The sequence below is a fragment of the Lycium ferocissimum genome, chromosome 11 (assembly GCF_029784015.1).
Source record: "Lycium ferocissimum isolate CSIRO_LF1 chromosome 11, AGI_CSIRO_Lferr_CH_V1, whole genome shotgun sequence".
Lineage (NCBI taxonomy): Eukaryota > Viridiplantae > Streptophyta > Magnoliopsida > Solanales > Solanaceae > Lycium > Lycium ferocissimum.
Genome location: NC_081352.1, coordinates 16902894 through 16918602, shown reverse-complemented (window position 1 = coordinate 16918602; position 15709 = coordinate 16902894). Strand labels below are relative to the sequence as shown.

General features: G+C 43.3%; 1 pseudogene; it reads right to left on the bottom strand.

Moving 5' to 3' along the window:
• Positions 1-2023: 2023 nt before the first annotated feature.
• LOC132038078 (uncharacterized) lies at positions 2024-11447 on the bottom strand (annotated as a pseudogene).
• Positions 11448-15709: the final 4262 nt, after the last annotated feature.

The following is a 15709-nucleotide window of genomic DNA, read 5'->3' as shown; positions in this document are numbered from 1 at the left end:
GATATACTGTTGATATATTATTGGTACTTGATGAAACACTGTGATGAGCTAGGCTCGGTTTGGATAAGAGTGATGTGAGAGTCTGATATCCGATGTTTATCCCGGAATAGTGAATTGAGTGAGTGCATGGACTCCGTGGGTCCCCCTGGGTAGTGCTGATGAAAATCCTCCGTGGGCAAAGATACGGAGTCTCGTCTGTCTGTTAGGCAAAGATCCGAGAAGAGTAGCATTTAGACTTCACGAGTCAACTTGGGTTGTGCTACCGAGACGTAGAGGTTTCCGTCCGGAGTACATGGGTACACAGCATTGCATTGCATTTGCATTCATACATTATTGCATTGCATTGCATTAAGGCTTACATTGTGATGATCTAGCGTTTTACTTGTGATGTTGGTTTCGATTGGATATATTGAGACTTGGCACACTTGGATTTAGATGCTTCTACCGAGGTGATGACGTGTACTTGGTTCTGATTACGTTTGATTTATACTTGTTGATTTATCTACCTATCTTGCTTTATTATCTGAATTATGTTAGCTATACTTAGTCGGCCTATGATCTATCGACCGTGGTTTTGTCAGACGACTGCACTCGTCGCATTCTTTTATGAATGCAGAATTCCAGGTTTGATCTACTTCAATTTCTCGTGGCTGATAGTCGCTCCGAGATTTGCTTAGAGTCTATAGGATGAGCACGAGACGTCCGCCGCCTTGAAGATTCTATTTTATTTATGTCTTACTTTCTATTCCGAGATATATTCAGTGTTGATGTATTATTGATATTCCAGACTTGTAGATTCTAGTTAGATGCTTTTGTATGGATTAGACCAGACTCTGGGGTGTATTTTCTTATTTCCGCACTTGTTCTATATTATTATCGTCAGACTTACGTGATTTATTCTCTTCCGCTTATTTATGTTTTTATTATCGTTGGGTTGAGAGTTCGCTTATCGAGGTGGAAAAGGTAGGTGCCCGTGCGACTTAGCTAAATTGGGTCGTGACACCACCAAAGTCAATCACACAAGCTCGGAGCATATCCTCGAGAACATGAATCGTCTGCTCAGACTGACCATCTGTTTGAGGATAAAAAGCAGTACTGAGATCCAATCGAGTACCCAACTGGGCCTGTAAAGTCCTCTAAAATTGGGACAAAAACTGAGTGCCTCTATCAGAAATGATGGAAATAGGGACCCACGCAAATGAACAATCTCACAAATATAAATCTAGGCCAACTTTTGAGCAGTGTAGGTAATCTGAACCGGTATGAAATGAGCAGACTTAGTCAATCTATCAACAATGACCCAAATCGAATCAAACTTGCCCAAGGTCTTCGGAAGACCAACGACAAAGTCCATAGCTATTCTCTCCTACTTCCACTTAGGAATGGGCATCCTCTGAAGTGTACCCCTAGGTCTCTCATGCTCGTACTTAGCCTGCTGATAATTTAGACACTACGAAACAAACTCAACAATATCGCACTTCATCCTAGACCACCAATAGTCTTTGCCTCAAGTCTTGATACATCTTGGCTGCATCAGGATGAATAGAATATTTGGAACTGTGGGACTCCTCTATAATCGTCTGAATCAAGTCATCAACACGAGGAACGCAAAAATGTCCCTTGATTCTCAAGACCCCCTCACTATCAATCATGGCCACCTTGGCCTCAACACTCCAAACCTTATCACGAATCTAGCACAATCTTGCATCCTCGAACTGCTTTGCTTTAATATGGTCCAGAAGTGATGATCTAAACCTCAACACAAGCCAACACCCTACCCAAATCGGACATATCAAACCTCACAAAACTATTAGCCAAAGTCTGAACCTCCATGGCTAACAGTCCCTCCGAAACGATCAAGCGAGCCAAGCTACCCATACTAGCTGACTTCCTACTCAAGGCACCCGCTACAATGTTTTCCTTCCTAGGATGATACAAAATAGTAATATCATAATCCTTAAGCAACTCTATCCATCTCCGCTGCCTAGAATTACTATCTCTCTGAGTAAACACATTCTAAAGACTAATGCACACCATAGAGATAGGGCCTCCAAATCTTCAAAGCAAATACCACCGCTGCCAACTCCAAATCGTAAGTGGGATAGTTCATTTCATGAATCTTCACCTGTCTTGAACTATAAGCAATAACTCTCTTTTCCTGCATCAACACAACACCCAAACCAGAACATGAAGCATCACTTTAAACCACAAAATCCTTACCCTTTATGGGCAATGCTAGAATCGGAGTTGTAGGCAATAAAGTCTTAAGCCTTTGAAATATCTCCTCGCACTCGTCGGACCACGTAAAAGGTACCCCTTTCTGAATCAAACAGGTCAAATGCGAAGTAATAGAAGCAAACCCCTTCACGAACCGATGGTAGTAACTAGCTAATCCCACAAAGCTACGAATCTCTGTCATTGATTTACGCCTAGACCAATCTCTCACTACCTCAATCTTCTTAGAATCAACCATAATCCCGTCCTTCAAAACCACATAACCAGAGAAAGATACAGACTTAAGCCAAAACTCAAACTTGGGGAACTTAGCATATAACTCCCTGTCTTTCAGCAACCCAAGAATAATCCTCAAGTGTTTCTCGTGATTCTCCCTACTCCATGAGTAAACCAAAATGTCATCAATGAATACTATCATAAAAGAATTCAAGTATGGCTTAAAAATGCCATTCATCAAATTCATAAAAGCAGTTGCGGCATTAGTAAGCCCAAATGACATAACAAGAAACTCATAATGCCCATATCGAGTCCTAAAAGTTGTCATAGGAATACTTTGGCTCGAATCTTCAACTGATGGTAACCTGATCTTAAGTCAATCTTAGAAAACACAGAAGCCCCTTGAAGTTGGTCAAATAGATCATCAATACGAAGAATGGGGTACTTGTTCTGAATAGTGACTTTATTCAGCTGGCGATAATCAATGCACATCCACATAGTCCCATCCTTCTTCTTCACAAAAAGCACAAGAGCGCCCCAAGGGGAGACGCTCGGTCTGATAAATTCCTTACTCAAAAGGTCCTAAAGCTACCCTTTCAACTCCCTCAACTCTGCTGGTGCCATCCGATATGGCGGAATAGAAATAGGGCGAGGCCTAGGCTCTAAGTCAATATGAAAGTCAATATCTCAGTCGGGTGGCATACCTGGCAAGTCTGCGGGAAACACCTCCATAATCTCATGCACCACAAGAACTAACTCAAGAGATAGAACGTCAACACTAGTATCACGAATATGCGCCAAATAAGCCAAGCACCCTCTATTAACTAGCTTTTTGGCGTAAAGAAAAGAAGTGATCTTCTTTGGTAAGGGACTAGGGGTACCCTTCCACTCAAGTCTAGACATACCTAGTATAGCTAAAGTGATTGTCTTGGCATGATACTCCAGAATCGCATGATAAGGAGCTAGCCAACTCATACCCAGAATAACATCAAAATCTACCATGTTAAGAATCACTAAATCAACCCATGTGCTATACCCCATAAATGTGACAGTACAAGAGCGGTATACTCTATCTACAACCACAGAGTAGCTATAATGTACGGCTAAGTTGGTGCTGCTGCAAACTCTACTGCCTCATCTGGAGCAACCTGAGGCGCGGGGGATCTAGTACAAGCCTGACCAGTCGCAGAAGCCCCGCCCCTAGCTTGTACTTCTCCTCAGCCTCTACCACGACCACGGCCTCTAACCTGGCCTCCACCACGAACTGCGGTCAGCTCGGGTACCTCATCCATGGCTTCCCTCACACGATCCTCACCATCCGTGCGAATACAATGAAAATTCAGATACAAATTTGACTTATCCAGATACCAATTTGGAATCAAGTAGCACGAAAGAAAAAAAGAGTTTGAATTTTCCTAGTGTCCCATAGCCTCTCAAAGATAAGTACAAATGTCTCCGTACCGATCCGCAAGACTCTACAAGACATGTTGTTGTACAACGAGATCGATGAATCTAGGGCTCTGACACCAACTTTCTCATGACCCAACCCGTCGTGATGGCACCCACACTAACCCTCCTATTGGGCAAACCATTCCCTTAACCAATTATTCATTCATTTGTACGATTATAAATCCATAACAAGCTGAAATAAAACCATAACACTATCTAGTCAAGCCATAAATAAAATAAATATGCGAAAGTCTAAATATTATGACCCCAAAATCTGAAAGTCATCGTATAAGGACTCTAAAATAATAAACTGTCTAAGAATAAATAACTGTCTGAAATAACATAAATGTCTGGAATGAAATAGACATCAGAATAGGAAAGATCTTTAGGCGGCATAGCATGGATAGGATCTCATCCTCTGATGTAGATAGGAAATAGCCTCGAGCTAGATGTGAGGTCTGCAAGAAGTCTCTGGCACACAATCTGCACCCAAATAAAAAGTGCAGCAAGGTGGTATCAGTACAAACACTATGTACCAGTAGATATCATAGGCCGACCAAGATTAGTATCATGCATACATTGTAAAACCAACAAAATAGGCAGATAGGCACAACAGTACAACAACACAACAATATCATGAGTCAATCATCAACCAGTCCATGATACGCCACAAGAATAAGATAAGTCAAATGCAATGCAATGTAACTAATAATAGTATCTCAACCGTACACACATGCCAACGGCTATTTTTGCTCATTAGTCATGACCTATAGGAGACCTATGTTGTCCAGGTACCACTAGCTTCGGAACGGATCTCAGATCACGAGCCCTTAACTAGGCCACATCCTTACCCCCTGTCAAATGTGCCTTCATATATGTGTGTTTTTGTATCTGATCACAATATGCATCTCAACGTATTCCTGTCACGACCCAACCCGTTATGACTGGCACCCAACTAAATCCTAGTGGGCGAACCAACACACAAGATCTCTATTCATTCAAGTCTGATTTTATATTAAAAAGTCAAACGATTATACTCATTCATGCATCAATTAAACTGGGTAAGTCATGCCATAAAATACTAAAATGAGTGCGGAAGTCTAATTGTTACAAATTCCCCAAAATCTGAAAGTCATCGTACAGGACTCTAAGCCAAAACACGTCTAAGAACTGAAATCTATCTAATGAATATCCATAATGTCCAGAAAAAGAAAAGACATCATAAGTAGAAGACCTCGGGCAAATTTCGGCATGGAGAAGAAGCTCACCCCAAAAATCACAATTATCCTCCACCCTAGATGTGAGGACGAGTAGCGGTCTCTATAGCACAATCTGCACTTAAAGAATGCAGCAAGGTAGTATCAGTACAAACACTATGTACCGATAAGCATTACAGGCCGACTAAGGCTAGTATCATGCATATCTTATGAAATCACTAGAATCAACAAGCCAAGAATCATACACGAATATTAATACATCACAACAAGTCAAACACAGACGAACACAACAAATCACCAAATTGCCAAGAATCACAAACACGTTAACTACAACGGAGATAAAAGTACACTATACCCCCCACTCGTTGTACACTCATGCTATCTGATGTCATTGCTCAGTAGTCATGACCTGCAAGGGACCCATGGTGTCTATGTTCCACTTGTTCCGGAACACTACTCGAACTCGAGCACAACCTCCGCTCCGGAACGAACCTCGGACGCGGGATATAATAATAAACCTCTCGTTTTCGGAATTAACCTCGGACCACGAGCCCATAAGCTAGGCCACATAGGTGCCTTGTCATACCTTCTCAATAACCGTATTTACCTCATCATTTCATGTCACATTACCCTCGAGAAGACTATATTAACTTCTCCTCACAATATATCCACTGCAGGTTAAATCACACAGGAATAATGACCTGAAGCCTACACTGCATTCAATCACAAGCACATAGGAGCTTAACCACACAATATCATGTAATGAATACTAGACATGCTTTCTTCTAATAAAATCACAAACATACTTTCAACTAACCTAAGTCTAACTCAAGTAAACCGTAACCTACCTCAAAGCAGAGCTGGAACAATGCAAGTCACTCTGCTACAACCTTCCCTTTCCTCAAAGCCTCTGAACGCTCAACGTCTAGAAATAGAGGGCCCAATGAGTTATAATACTCAATCACAAGTTCCAACGCAAGAATACCCTTCCCTTACCCTATTCCAAGGGTTGGATGATTTTCTAGGTGATAAACAACCTATTTAGACCCTTAGTAATCACTAATCATCAATTTATAACAACATTCTATCAATATTGCCTCTACAAACAGTTTTCCATGGCAAAGACACCATTTTGTTAGAACCCTAGGTCTCCAATCACTTAATTTTTGTCTCTAAATGTTTAATTTATGATCAAGAACAACTAACCAACGCATTTAGATGATAAGTAAGCGATAATAATCATAGAAGTTCCATTAATATTCTAGGGTTTCTAATTCAATTTCACCATTACGGACCCAAGAGGATGATTATAATCATGAAGGGGAACGGAATGGAAGCAGTGAAACTTACCTCAAAAGGTTGTCTTGCCCGAGCTTGGAATTTTTCTCTAAGTGTTTGTTGGGAAGTGCGTTGGGGTGTTATGAATGAGAAAATAAAACTAAGGCATTTAAAACCCAGCTACTGCCTCCCGTCGACTGTTGTGGCAGTCGCTACGCCGCTGCAGTGGTCCCATTATAGCGGTCAAGTGACCGCTACCCCCACTTTATTGACTGACCGCTATGGCGGTCGGTTTACCACTATAGCGGTACCGCCACAGCGATCAACCTTCCGCCACAGCGACCACCAAAGAAATGGTTGGCCGCTAGAAGCGGTCGAGGCGTCGCTACAGCGGTACCGCCGCAGCGGTAATCCCACCGCTGTAGCGGTCCATTTTGGGCAGTGAGGTCGTTTTCTGTTTAGTTTTTCCCCCTATCACCCCACATTTCATCCAAGGCCTTAAAACACAAAACGAAACATGCATACATATAAAAAGACGCCCTACGAATTCACCCGCGGCCTCAGAATTCCCAATGGAATCCTAAATTTCCATAACGACCGAAAAGGTCATTACACCAGATACCAATTAAGACATCGTTCATCCTCGAACAGACAAGAATGAGAATCTAGGGAGGAGTTACCTGATTCGGCAAAAATCTAAGGGTATTTACTACGCATATCTGCCTCTGTTTCCCAAGTGACTTCTTCCACTGGTCGATTCTTCCACTGAACTTTTACCGAGGATATTTCCTTGGACCTTAACTTGCGGACATCCCTGTCTAAGATAGTAATGGGCTCTTCCTCATATAACAGATTTTCATCTAACAACATTGAATCCCAACGAATGATATAGGAACCATCACCGTGGTACCTATTCAACATCGACACATGGAACACCGGATGAACGCCAGATAACCCCGGAGGTAAAGCCAACTTGTAAGACACCTCCCCCACACGTTTGAGAATCTCAAACGGACCAATGAACCTCGGACTAAGCTTGCCCTTTTTCCCAAACCTCATCACCCCCTTCATGAGTGAGACCTTCAATAGCACTTGCTCCCCTTCCTCAAACTCAAGGTCTCGGACCTTGCGGTCCACATACTCCTTCTGCCTATTCTGTGCTACCAACAGTTTGGCTTGAATCACCTTCACCTTCACCTTCTCTAGGGACTCTCTCAGAAGATCAGTACCCCAAGGCCTCATCTCAAACGCATCGAACTACCCAATAGGAGACCTACACCTCCTCCCATACAACACCTCAAACGAAGCCATATCAATACTCGAGTGATAGCTATTATTGTAGGCAAATTCGGCTAAGGGCAAGAACTGATCCTAATGCCCACCAAAATCTATCACGCACGCACGCAGCATATCCTTCAGAACCTGAATAGTCCACTCGGACTGTCCGTCAGTATGAGGATGGAAGGCGGTGCTAAGATCTAACCTCGTACCCAACTCCTTATGTAAACACTCCCAAAACCTGGATGTGAACGTGGTGCCCCTGTCGGACACGATAGAGATAGGAACCCCGTAGAGTCTAAGTGCCTCCCGAATGTAAACCTTAGCCAACTTCTCCGCATCATAAGTTATCTTCACCGGAACGAAGTGGGCAGACTTAGTCAAACTATCAACAATAACCCAGCTGGAGTCAAACTTCCCTAACGTCTTCGGAAGGCCCACTACAAAATCCGTGGCTATTCTTTCCCACTTCCATTCTGGAATGGGCATTCTCTGCAATGTACTCCCAGGTTTCTGATGCTCATACTTCAGCTGTTGGCAATTTAAGCACTGCGCGACGAACTCCACAATATCCCGCTTCATCCAGTAATGTTGCCTCAAATCACAATACATCTTAGTGACACCAGGGTGGATAGAATACCTCAAACTATAAGCCTCTGTCAGAATGGTCTTAATCAAGTCGCCCACACGTGGCACACACACTCGCACTTTGATTCGCAGCATGCCCTCCTCATCAATCACGGCCTCCTTGGCCTCACCAGGAAACACCTTATCTCGTATTTTACATAGCTTAGCATCTTCGAACTGCTTAGCCTTAATCTGCTCTAAAAATGATGACCGCGCCTCGACACAAGCCAACACCTTACCTGTGTTAGATATATCTAGTCTTATAAAACTGTTAGCCAGATTCTGCACCTCTTTAGCCAATGGACGCTTAGAAGAAATTAAACGAGCCAGACTCCCCATACTAGCCGACTTCCGGCTCAATGCATCAGCTACTATATTTGCCTTACCAGGGTGATACAAAATGGTAATGTCATAGTCCTTCAGCAGTTCCATCTACCTCCGTTGTCTAGAGTTTAGATCTTTCTGAGTGAACACATGCTACAAACTGCGATGGTCTGTGTACACTTCGCAATGGACACCATACAAGTAGTGCCTCCAGATTTTCAATGCGAACACCACCGCTGCCAACTCGAGATCATGAGTAGGATAGTTCTTCTCATGCACCTTCAACTGCCGAGAAGCATAGACAATCACCTTCTTTTCCTGCATCAAAATAGCACCCAAACCAGAACGAGAAGCATCACAATAAATAACAAAATCCTTGCCCTCAACGGGCAATGCCAGAATCGGTGCGGTAGTCAACAACATTTTGAGCTTTTGAAAGCTCTCCTCAGATTTGTCGGACCACTGAAACAGTACCTCCTTGTGAGTCAAACGGGTGAGATGCAATAGAAGCAAACCCTTTCACAAATCGACGATAGTAGCTAGCCAGACCCACAAAACTACTGATCTCGGTCACTGATGTGGGCCTAGCCTATTCCTTGACTGCCTGAATTTTCTGAGGATCCACCATAATACCCTATTTTGAAATAACATGCCCCAAGAAAGACACAGAAGACAACCAGAATTCACACTTGGAGAATTTAGCATACAATTTATTCTCCCGCAATACTCCAAGAGCAATCCTCAAATGTTTCTCATGCTCTTCCTTACTTCTAGAGTACACCAAGATATCATCAATGAACACTACGACGAATGAGTCTAGGTAGGGCTTGAACACAATGTTCATCAAATCCATGAACGCAGCTGGAGCATTTGTAAGCCCAAAAGACATAATCAAGAATTCATAGTGGCTATACCTGATCCGAAATGCAGTTTTTGGAACATCCTCTGCCCGAATCTTCAACTGATGGTATCCTGACCTCAAATCGATCTTAGAGAACACAGAAGCTCCCTGTAACTGATCAAACAAGTCATCAATACGGGGAATGGGATACTTATTTCGAATAGTTACCTTATTTAGCTGTCTGTAATCAATACACATACGCATAGACCCATTTTTTTTCTCAACAAACAACACAGGAGCACCCCACGGAAAGGCACTCGGGCGAATAAACCCCTTACTCAGAAGATCTTGCAATTGCTCCTTCAGTTTCCTGAGTTCTGCTGGTGCCATCCTATAAGGTGGAATAGAGATAGGACGAGTCCCTGGGTCTAAGTCAATCCTGAAGTCAATATCACGATCTGGTGGCATAGTAGGCAAGTCCCCCGGGAACACATCCGCAAACTCGCGTACCACTAGAACAGAATCAATGGATGGAGTATCTGCACTGGTATCACGGATATGTGCCAGATAAGCTAAACACCCCTTCTCTACCAGCTTCCTAGCACGGACAAAGGATATTACTTTCTTAGGGAGGGGACTAAGGTTACCCCTTCACTCGAGTCTGCAGTGCCCTTGGCATGGCTAGTGTAACAGTCTTAGAGTGGCAATCAAGTATAGCATAATGCGGGGACAACCAACTCATGCCCAAAATAACATCAAAATCTACCATGTCTAAAATCATCGAATCCACCCAAGTACTATACCCCATAAAAGAAATTGCACACGCAGGGTAGACGTTATCCACTACCACAGAGTCTCCAACAGAGTAGACACAAAATAGGGGTATTAAGAGTATCACACATCATATCCAGTGCCCACAAGAAAATAGGTAGAGACATAGAAAAAGAGAACCGGATCAAACAAAACGTAAGCCATACGGTCGTAAACGGAGATAGTACCTGTGATAACTGCATCGGAGGCCTCAGCCTCGGGTCTACCTGGAAAGGCGTACAAATGACCGCGCCCCCTGTCGCCTGCGTACCACCGCGATTACCATTACCAGTCTGAGCCCCGCCCCTGCCGGGCTGTTGTCCGCCTCTTTCTGCCTGAGGACCTCCTCGGTTAGGCTGGGCACCACCCTTACCCGTGGTGCGGCCACCCCGCCCTGTCGGGGCGCGATCCTTACCCCCTCCATCTGGTGCATATGGAGCTCGAGGAGCCTGATACTGAGTCCCCTTCCCACTCTGTCTAAATTTGGGGCAATATCTTTTAATATGTCCTATCTCATCACACTCGAAGCAAGAACGGTCCAGCGTAGGCCGCTGAACAGAAGATGATGAAGCAGTATAGCCTCCCTGCTAACCGAAAGCCTGATAATTTTCCCTTGAAGGGCCCCCAGCTGACACCTGCATCGCTGACTGAACCGGACGCCCCGAATAAACCTGTGAACTCTGACCCCTCGAAAAAGAGTTGCTAAACGTCCCACCCCTACGGGCCTTCTTCTCTACATGTTTCGCCTGGCTCTCCTGCCTAATACTCTCTACGGTACGAATGTGCTCCGCTACCTCCTGAAATGAAGCCCCAATGGCTACAAGCTGAAGAGCTGATAACTGAAGCCCAGTGTTCAACCCCTTCACGAACCGCCGTATCCTCTCCCCCTCAGTGGGCAGCAACTAAATAGCATATCGGGATAGGGAGTGGAAACGGGACTCATACACAGTAACCGACGAGTTTCCCTGATCAATAGTAGCAAACTCATCCTTCTTTCGGTCCCTTAGAGTACACGGAACGTACTTGTCCAAAAACACAGAGTAAAACTGGACCCAAGTCAACGGAGGAGACCCAGCTGGCCTACACTCCATATAAGCCCTCCACCAAAGCTTGGCATCACCTAAGAACTGGAACGTCACAAACTCTACCCCGTACTTATCTACGGCCCCCATATTATGGAGCCGCTCATGACAGTCGATGATGAACTCATATGCGTCCTCCGACTCGCACATAAAACACGGAGGCTTCATTTTTGTGAACCTCCGTAACGCATCATGTTCTTCACCGTCATCACCGGCCCCGCAATGTGCTCCTCGGGAAGGCCTCAAAACCCGAAACCTCATCCAAGCGAGGCGCCACTGCTGCTGCGTGCTGTACCCCCGGAGCCTGTGCTCTGTCCAGATCTGGAGCCGCTGCCCTTGCGCCCGGTCTGTGCTAACCCACGCAACAGAATCAACACTTATGCCATTGTGTCTGGTACACCTTGGGAGCCCAGCCTCCCGGTGGACCGGTACCGCCGCCGGCCGGGCTGCGGTGTCGCCGCAACTCGCCGCCTCGTTAGGGACCACCGGAGGCACAGGTCAACCACCGGGACACCACCCCCACGGGGTCGCCCTCTCGCGCCCTCCGCCGCCCCCACCTCATCCCTCAGTTGCCGCCGCGCGTGTTCTCGCCATCCTGCGCGATGTAATGAAGGATAGTCAGATACCAATTTGAATCAGCAGATACGAATTGGAATCAAGTAGCACGAAAGAAAAAAGAAAATGGCGTTTTCCTAGCGTCCGGCAGCCTCCCGAAGATAAGTACAGACGTCTCCGTACCGATCTATAAGATTCTGCTAGACATGTCCTGGTACGTTGAGATCGACGAACTTAAAGCACTGATACCAACTTTGTCACGACCCAACCCACCATGACTGGCACCTAACTAAATCCTAGTGGGAGAACCAACACACAAGATCTCTATTCATTCAAATCTGATTTTATATTAAGCAAGTCAAACGATTATACTCATTCATGCATTAATTAAACTGGGTAAGTTATGCCATAAAATACTAAAACGAGTCCGGAAGTCTAACAGTTACAAATTCCCTAAAATCCAAAAGTCATCGTACAGGACTCTAAGCCAAAACATGTCTAAGAACTGAAATCTATCTAATGAATATCCATAATGTCCAGAATAAGAAAAGACATCATAAGTAGAAGATCCTCGAGCAGCCTGGCATGAGAAGAAGCTCACCCCAAAATCTCGCACAAGAATTATCCTCCACGCTAGATGTGAGGACGAGTAGCGGTCTCTATAGCACAACCGCACTCAAAGAATGCAACAAGGTAGTATCAGTACAAACACTATGTACCGATAAGCATCACAGGCCGACTAAGGCTAGTATCATGCATATCTTATGAAATCACTAGAATCAACAAGCCAAGAATCATACACGAATATCAATACATCACAATAAGTCAAACACAGACAAACACAACAAATTACCAAATTGCCAAGAATCACAAACACGTTAACTACAACGGAGATAAAGGTACACTATACCCCCACTCGCTGTACACACATGCTATCTGATGTCATTGCTCAGTAGTCATGACCTGCAGGGGACCCATGGTGTCCATGTACCACTCGTTCCGGAACACTCCTCGGACCCGAGCACAACCTCCGCTCCGGAACGAACCTCGAACGCGGGATATAATAATAAACCTCTCGTTTCCAGAATTAACCTCGGACCACGAGCCCATAAGCTAGGCCACATATGTTCCTTGTCATACCTTCTCAATAACCGTATTTACCTCATCATTTCATGTCACATTACCCTCGAGAAGACTATATTAACTTCTCCTCACAATACATCCACCGCAGTTAAATCACACACAGAATAATGACCCGAAGCCTACACCGCATTCAATCACAAGCACATAGGAGCTTAACCACACAATATCATGTAATGAATACTAGACATGCTTTCTTCTAATAAAATCACAAACATACATTCAACTAACCCAAGTCTAACTCAAGTAAATCGTAACCTACCTCAAAGCAGAGCTGGAACAATGCAAGTCACTCTGCTACAGCCTTCCCTTTCCTCAAAGCCTCCGAATGCTCAACGTCTAGAAATAGAGGGCCCAATGAGTTATAATACTCAATCACAAGTTCCAACGCAAGAATTCCCTTCCCTTACCCCATTCCAAGGGTTGAATGATTTTCTAGGTGATAAACAACCTATTTAGACCCTTAATAATCATTAATCATCAATTTATAACAACATTCCATCAATATTCCCTCTACAAACAGTTTTCCATGGCAAAGACACCATTTTTATAGAACCCTAGGTCTCTAATCAATTAGTTTATTTCTCTAAATGTTTAATTTATGATCAAGAACAACTAACCAACGCATTTAGATGATAACTAAGCGATAATAATCATTAGGGCTGTTCACAGTTTTGGTTAAAACCAAAACCAAACCGAAAATTTAACCAAACCGAATAAAAAAACCGACATTTGGTTTGGTTTGGTTTTAAATTTGAAAAACCGATAATATTTGGTTTGGTTATGGTTATAGTAAAAAATAACCGAATAAATAACCGAACCAAACCGATAATTATATACATAAAATTTATAATTATTTATATGTATAATATTAACTTTTCATAAATAATTAAAGATATTTTATACCTTTTAATTATTAATTTAATTTTGATCTACTTATTTTTAAGGCCCGTGTCTTAAAAGAATATGTCCAAGTCCAACAATCCAAGCCCAACTCTAACAAGTCGTAAGCATAAGGGTAAAAAGTAAAAATCCTACTACCTCTTTTCATTTTACATTGCCATCAGCATGTCTTTCCCTCAATATGCAACAAAGTTCGCCCTTGTGGGCCATGAGGAAAAAAGAGCTTCATAAGAAATTTGAAGAATGTAGAGAGAGCATATTTGAATTGTCACGGCTAGTCATAAATTGAAAAACCGAACCAAACCGACAATAACCAAACCGGTGGTTATTATTTTACTTGGTTTGGTTATGGTTTTAACCAATAACCGACCCAAACCGAACCATGAACACCCCTAATAATCATAACCCAACAAGTTTAGAAGTTCCATTAATATTCTAGGGTTTCTAATTCAATTTCACCATTACGGACCCAAGAGGATGATTATAATTATGAAGGGGAAAGGAATGGAAGCAATGGAACTTACCTCAAAAGATTGTCGTGCCCTAGCTTGGAATTTCTCTCTAAGTGTTTGTTGGGAAGTGCATTGGGGTGTTATGAATGAGAAAATAAAACTAAGGCATTTAAAACCCGGCTACTACCTTCCGTCGACCGCTGTGGCAGTCGCTACGCCGCTGCAGCGGTCCCGCTATAGCGATCAAGTGACCGCTTCCCCCACTTTATCGACTGACCGCTATGGTGGTCGGTTCACCGCTATAGCAGTACCGCCACAGCGGCCACCAAAGAAATGGTTGGCCGGTGGAAGCAGTCGAGGCGCCGCTACAGCGATGCTACCGCAGCGGTAATCCCACCACTGTAGCTGTCCATTTTGGGCAGTGAGGTCATTTTCTGTCTAGTTTTTCCCCCTATCACCCCACATTTCATCTAAGGCCTTAAAACACAAAACGAAACATGCATACATACAAAAAGACGCCCTACGAATCTACCCGCAGCCTCGGAATTCCCAATAGAGTCCTAAATTTCCATAACGACTGGAAAGGTTGTTACGATTCCTACTAATAGCTACTATGGAATATGATCAATCAATAAATTCAATATCAATAAATGCAAGCACCATGCCACAAGTCCAGGACTCAAAAAATTAACTCGATACAATATGAATATGCAACCATCGCAATCAATAAGAGGAGCATGTATTGACTCCTTCCTTTTCGAAACACATCAATGTCACCTCAGGTTTCGGTATATAAAGCAGTGGCGACAAGTCGACCTAAGCATCAATCATACCAACCTAAGTACTATCCAACCATACATTATGCCCGAAGACCTAATCATGCTTTCTCTCGTCAATTCTGCTCCATATACAATTAGCTAATCAAAGTCTAACTCAAGTAAACCATAACCTACCTCAGATGCAAAACTGGAACAATGCAAGCTACTCCGCAAGAGCTTTCCCCATTCGCAATGCTTCGAAACTCTCAAAGTCTAGCAATATAACTCTAAGTAAGCAATAGACCTTCTAATCAAGTAAGAACAACAATTGGGCAAGAATACCCAATTACTTATATCTATTTCAAATGGGTGAACTTTCACTTAGTAATGAATTTATCATAATCTCAATCCCAACAATCATAATCTTCTAATTTATGGGTTTTCTAACCAAGTTACCCCTTTTAAAATAGATTTTAGGCCAAAGTTTCCATTTTATTATAACTTTAACTCTCAATACACTATTCTCGTCATTATTAATTAAATT